The sequence below is a fragment of the Mus caroli genome, chromosome 7 (assembly GCF_900094665.2).
Source record: "Mus caroli chromosome 7, CAROLI_EIJ_v1.1, whole genome shotgun sequence".
Classification (NCBI taxonomy): Eukaryota; Metazoa; Chordata; class Mammalia; order Rodentia; family Muridae; genus Mus; species Mus caroli.
This window is the reverse complement of record NC_034576.1, coordinates 30,407,801-30,414,997: the sequence shown is the minus strand read 5'-3', so window position 1 is coordinate 30,414,997 and position 7,197 is coordinate 30,407,801. Positions and strand designations below refer to the sequence as shown.

Below are 7,197 nucleotides of genomic sequence, written 5' to 3'. Positions count from 1 at the left end.
AAAGGAAAGGAAAGGAAAGGAAAGGAAAGGAAAGGAAAGGAAAGGAAAGGAAAGGAAAGGAAAGGAAAGGAAAGGAAAGGAAAGGAAAGGGAAGGGAAGGGAAGGGAAGGGAAGGAAAGGAAAGGGAAGGAAAGGAAAGGGAAGGAAAGGAAAGAAGACTTGGCCCAACAGTGACTAAACCCTGTAAAAAGGGACAAGATAATGGTAAAATGCTTTTTGTGTGTATGTGTAGAGCTATGCTAAAATCTAGAAAATAGAAAAGCAAATGTAATTCTCATAGATGCTCTTAGTGTTTGGACCCTGACTAGAGATAGTTTACATCCTAGACATGAGAGAGAATGGATTTCAGAAAATCAGTCCTCACTGATGGTTTGGGGATGGTTTGTCAAAATCATAAGCTGTTTCAGAGCTCTCCTAGGGACAGACCAAGGTCAGGAGACATCGCGCTCCTCTCTGGCTCCTACTGGAGGAATGCTTAGTTGTGGTTCTGGTTCTGTTAGGTAGGATATCTGAGTCCCTTTGCCACATGGAGTTCTCCCCTCTGTCTATGGTCTGTTGTCTGTCCATGTTTGTCAGTTTATGTCTGTGTTTTTGTTTTATTGTTTCATTGTTTGTCTAACTGTGTCTTGTGTTCAAAAGAATAAAATGGATAAAACTTTATCTGCTAGTTGTTCACACCTTGATTTAGTTTTAACTCATTGAAAAAAAAATCCCAGTCTAAACTGGCCTTTGGAGCCCTGCACCTGTAGCTAGGAATCTAGCACAGCTGAAGAAACCCTGCCAGGAGCTGATTATCAAGTAACAAGGTGTTCCTCTCTTGATATTATAGCTAGAAAAAGTAAGAAAATTTTATTTGGTCTAAATAAGTAAATGTGTGAAGCTACTTAGTTTTTATTTCTGACTAGTGTTAAAAGTATAAATATGTTCTACATGTCTTGGCTATGTATTATTGCCTTATAAATTATTAGAGATGATTAAAATTTTGTAACATTTGTAACAGAAAGTTGGCTTAAAAATGGTAACTCAGGGTTGGAGTCATTCATAACAACAACAGCGGGGAGCGGGGGCTGGACAGATGGCTCAGTGGTTAAGAGCACTGACTGCTCTTTCAGAGGTCCTGAGTTCAATTCCCAGCAAATACATGGTGGTTCACAACCATCTGTAATGATCTGATGCCCTCTACTCAGGTGTCTGAAGACAGCTACAATGTACTCATATAAATAACATAATTAAATCTTAAAAAAAAAAAACAAGAATACATGGCATGAGCTAACACAGGCATCCAGGTTTCTAAAGATACCTCTAAATTTGGCAACATTTTATGCGATTCTTATCCTAGAAAACAGACTTATAAAACATAGGGTTTAAGGCAGTGTCTCATTATTATGGTATTGGAGGCTGCACTATTGTTCGTTCGTCTACAGGAACTGGCAGCCAAGCTTTGTAGCATGGGGGTGATGCACTTAAGTGTTGATTTTGTAGAGACTGGGTTGTTTGTTGGAGATTGAGCTGTGCTTTGCAAAGTTGTGGTTGTGCCCTGGTGTTGCAAGAGAATCTAAGATTGTGGTTGAATTGCCTGTGTTCCCTTGGCTGCAATTAGCAGTTCAATCACAGGCTTAGGATTCTAACTCACATATATTTGGAATTAGTAGGAGGGACCAGGTAGGTAGAGATTGTTGCAGGGTTAGCATAGGGTTGATGAGGCTATGGAACTTGTGTGGCCATTGCAGCCTGGCTTGCCTACTCCAGCTGCCATTTCAGGAAATGCATATAGAATTATTATGGATTTGGAGGATTGTTTTATACTGTTCCTTTGCATCCTGGTGAGTGTGGGAGGTTCGCATTTAGTGAGCTTGCTTGTAATTTTAAAGAACCCATAAAGCTATATCATTGGAAAGTTTTGCCTCATGTAATGGCCTTAGTCCTACATTATGTAAAAAATTTGTTACAGCTTCAATACAAGAAGTTGGGGTTTTGAATCTTTCAGTGTACATTATTGATTATGTGCATTGTATTTTATTAGCTGATTCCTCTCAAGGAGTGCTACTACAAGTCTTTGCTCTTATACAACAAGCTTTGAAATCTTCCATGGATCTAGTGAAGTTTGACTTACCATAATTTCTCAAAGATAACACATAAAGAGAAAGACAGACAGACTAGCAGGCAGGCAGGTAGACACATACACACATGCTCTAGAATGTCAGTAAGCTGTGTGTTCTTTGAGTAAATCTTATAAGCCCTTCTCTAAGTATTTTTTACTTCAAAAACAAAATATTTATTTCAAGTACTGTCTAAGTACTCTGTATATTTATAACTTGATATGAATTTCACAAAGCTTCTGTGTGAAATATAATATCCAGGATCTACAAAAGAGGAAACCCAAGGCTAAATTCAACAACAACAAAAGAGCTGTTAGGAAATGTTAATTGGCTAAAAGCTCATCTTAAGCTTACCACAGGAGAACTTAAACCTCTGTTTGATATTCATAAGAGGCATGCAAATCCTAATTCCTTTCAACAATTAACTGATGAGGAATGAATAGATTTGCAGAAAGTAGATGAAGCTACTAGCCAAAAATAGATACATTATATAAACTATGATCAATTGTTGGCTGTTTGTGTTCTTGCTACTTCTCATGCACCCACAGCAGTTATTTGGCAAAAAAAGACCATTAATGTGAATTCATCTTTCTTCTATTATGAAACTGTTGCTGTATTAATACAGAATCGTAGGTTAGAATCATGAAAATATTTTGCAAAAGAACCTGATGAAATATTTATTCCTTATTCTGAACAGCAATTAAATTGTTTATTGCAGGATAGTGATATTTGGCCTATTGTATGTGCAAACTTTTCAGGGAAAATCGATAATCATTATCCAAAAGACAAGTTGTTACAATTTGCCTCTATATATGTTTTTGTATTTCCTGTAAATTTATGTATGCCACCCATAGGAATGTGCTTACTGTATTTACGGAGAGCTCATGTAATGGGAAGGCAGCATATGTGATTGGATCACATGTTCATTTTCTTGAGTTTCCCCCCACTTCGGCACAAATAATTGAAATATGTGCTGTAGCCTCTGTTTTTGAAATGTTGAAAATTCAAGCTTTTAATTTGTATACTGATAGCCAATATATAGCTCATGGTTTACAATTGCTTGAAACGGTTCCTATTTTAGATATGCTAATTCTTAAATTTGTGATTATTTATGCGAATACAACTCTATTTAAGAGAATGTACTGTTCCTTAACTTTATAGGACATTTAAGAGCTCATCTTGGATTTCCCAGACCCCTTAGTGCCACAGCAGATTTGTATACCAGGCAGGCTATAGGCCTAACACAGGAATAATTGGCCAAACAATCTCATTCTTTATATCATCAAAATAGTAATAGCTTGAGACTATTTGGTATCTCTACAGAATGTGCACATTAAATTGTAAAGACTTGTCCTCAGTGCCCTCAATTTCTTCCTGTACCACATAATGGTGTTAATCCTTGGACTCGTATCTATTCAATTATGGCAAATGGATGTTACTCATATTTCTGATTTTGGAAAATTAAAATATGTACATATGACTATTGACACCTTTTTAGGCTTTCTAGTTGCAACTTCTTTAACAGGAAAAACAACTAAAAATAAAATTAGTCGCTCCCTAAATTGTCTTTCTATGCTGGATGTTCCAAATCAGATTACAACAGATAATGGGACTGGCTATTGCAGTCAAGCATTTGAGACTTTTTGTTGACAGTTTAATATTACCCCTATTACTGGGATTCCCTATAATCCTCAAGGTATCATGGGAATGAGCCCATGGAACTTTAAAACAATATTTTCATAAAATAAAAAAGGGGGAATTATATCACTTTATACTACAAAACTATTTAAATCATGTTCTTATTTTAAATTTGGATGTTCATGGATGTTCAGCTGCTGGGTGTTTTGAGCATCCTCACACTTCCACTACATATGCATCAATGAAATGAAAGGATCCACTTACTGGCATGTGTCATGGTCTCAACCAAGTATATTACTATGGGGAAAAGGCCATGTTTGTGTCATCTATACCTATTATCCTTAGGTTTGGTCTTCTCATTGTGTCCTGGATTTCCTGGATGTTTTGAGTTAGGATCTTTTTGCATTCTGCATTTTCCTTGATTGTTGTGCCCATATGTTCTATGGAATCTTCTGCACCTGAGATTCTCTCTTCCATCTCTTGTATTCTGTTGCTGATGCTCGCATCTATGGTTCCTGATTTCCTTCCTAGGATTTCTACCTCCAGAATTGTCTCCCTTAGGGTTTGGTTTTCTTTATTGTTTCTACTTCCATTTTTAGATCTTGGATAGTTTGGTTCAATTCCATCACCTGTTTGGTTGTGTTTTCCTGTAATTCTTTAAGAGATTTTTGTGCTTCGTCTTTAAGGGCTTCTACCTGTTTAGCTGTGTTCTCCTGTATTTCTTTAAGTGAGTCATTAATGGCCTTCTTAAAATCCTCCACCAGCATCATGAGATAATAATTTTAAATCCAAATCTTGCTTTTTGGGTGTGTTTGGGTATCCAGGATTCACTGTGGTGGGAGTACTAGGTTCTAATGATGCTGGAGTGGTCTTGGTTTCTGTTAATAAGATTCTTACGTTTGCCTTTCACCATCTGGTAATCTCTGGTGTTAGATTTTCTAGCTGTCTCTGGCTTGAGCTTGTTCCTCCAACAGGCCTGTGGCTGTGGTAACTGATTCTGTTAGCCTCTGTCAGCACTCCTGGGAGTCCAACTCTCTCTTGAGTCCCAGTGGTCAGAGCCCTCTCTGCAGGTAAGCTCTCCTCTTGCAGGGAAGGTGCACAGAAGTCTGGAGCTCAGTTCTGCCTCCTGGCAGAAGTTGAAGGCCCAAAGGGACACTGTCCAAAAAGTTCTGTTGCTTCTGCAGCCCATGATCTCTCCTGCATGGACAGGTCTCTGAGAGACCTGGGATACAAGATGGATCCTTGAATTTCATGGAGGAAAGTTTACAGAGAATCTCCCCCAAATCCACCCAGATAATGGACCATGTATCTTATTGTCACTCTGGGCAGTTTTCTCCACAGCTCGGTGGGCCATGTCATAGAATGAAATCATGTTGGACAGCATCCCCACTGTCTTGTAGAATGAACAGAACCTGTCATAATGAGTGTACCCATTTTGTTGTAGAAAGTTATCTTAACTTTCGCTTCCTCCAGAGTGATTCTAGCCATCTCTGCTAAAGAGGCCTTTCCTACAAGCTACACAATTTCTGTCAGATTCTCTTCTTCCTGCAGAATTTTGTTAGCTTTGGTCCTCAGAGAAAAGGAACTCTGTGAAGTGTTTGTCATATACTCATCCAAGGCATGCATGTACTTGCTGTAGCTGATGATCCAGTTGACAGAGGGAAAGTGCTTGCATTGAGCTAACTTCTTATCCAAGCCCCAGAACACCTGAACAATACCCAGAGTTGCAGAAGTGACTGGATCAGAAATATTACCACCAGGTGGAGAAACTGCTCCTACAATGCTGACACTCCCTTCTCTCTCAGGGTTTCTGAGATATTTCACTCTGCCTGCTCGCTCACAGAAAGAAGCCAGCCAGGCACCAAGATATGCAGGGTATTCACTATCTGCAGGCATTTTGGCTAAGCCACCAGAGATTTCTCTGAGGGCCTCAGCCCATATAGAGGTAGAGTCAGCTATCATACTGACGTAGTAACCCATGTCACGGAAATATTCTGATAGTGTGTTTCCAGTGTAGATGGAGGCCTCTCTTGAAACCACAGGCCTGTTGGAGGTATTGGCTACCAGCACTGTCCTCTTCATGATTGACTCTACTTTCCCATCAACTTCCATGGTGAGCTCAGGGAAGTCCTGGAGAACTTCTGACATCTCATTTCCTCTTTCACGTCATCCAGTGTAAATGATGACATCACTGTTGGAGTACTTGGATAGAGACTGGGAAATCACAGTCTTTCCATAGCCAAAAGCACCTGGAAGAGCAGTAGTTGCTCCCTGAACACATGGAAAAGGGGCATGAAGAACTCTGTGGCCAGTAAGCAAGGGATGACTAGCAGGTAGCTTCTCAGTGACAGGCCACACCTGACACACAGGCCATACTTGGGCCATGCTGAACTTCTCCTTCACACCTTCAAACTCAAGCTCCAGGACAACATCAGATGCATCATAATGCCCAGGTGGTGCAATGTAAGTCATGCTTCCTCTGTTATGTGGGGGTAACATGATTTTGTGTTTGGTGAGCTAGTTCCCATTGACAATCCCAAAAATATCTTCACCTGTGATATAACTTCCAACCCATAGGTTTCTGCTGGGTGTAAACTCCCATTTGATATCTCTGCTAAGAGCAGACACATTGACTCCTCTGGAGATGTAGATACTTTGGGTCTGACTGCTGATAATCCGACAGAGGTCTCTGAATACCATCAAAAATGGCTCACATAATGCCGGGACCCAGCTCTACCGAGAGAGGTTTACCAGTGTGGAGTACAGTGTCTCCAACAGAGACACCAGAAGTTTCTTTATACACCTGAATGGTGGCCATGTCACCTTCCAATTGAATAATCTCTCCAACCAGCTTGCTGTGCCCCACTTCTCAGGTACATAGAAGCCCCACCATGTCAAAGGCTGTAACCACAGGCCCTGAGACTCAGTGCACATAACCAAATGTACTTTCTTTATCTTCATCACAGATTTTGGGTAGCTTGGAAAAATCCATTGTGTTAAATTTACCTGTCACACCTCACCTGCCCGGGCTCAAAATAGAGAATCTGTACCTACACGGGATCCAGAAGCTCTGTCATACATTTGTTTCATTTTTATTTATTTTTTTTCCAATTTTTTATTAGATATTTTCTTCATTTACATTTCAAATGCTATCCCAAAAGCCCCCTATAGCCTCCCACCTCCCTGCTCCCTTCCCCACCCACTCCCACTTCTAGGCCCTGGCATTCCCCTGTACTGGGCATATAAAGATTGCAAGACCAAGGGGACTCTCTTCCCAATGATGGCCAACTAGGCCATCTTTTNCTACATATGCAGCTAGAGACACGAGCTCTGGGAGTACTGGTTAGTTCATATAGGAGAAGTTATTTTTTATTAGGTATTTATTTCTTTTTTTTTAATTTTTAATTTTTTTTAATTTTTAATATTTTTTATAACATATTTTCCTCAATTACATTTCCAA

The 7,197-nt window shown here is 39.7% G+C and overlaps 1 pseudogene; it reads right to left on the bottom strand.

The window, feature by feature from the left end:
* Positions 1 to 6,729, bottom strand: part of LOC110297470 — a 28,864-nt pseudogene extending 22,135 nt beyond the window's left edge.
* Positions 6,730 to 7,197: the final 468 nt, after the last annotated feature.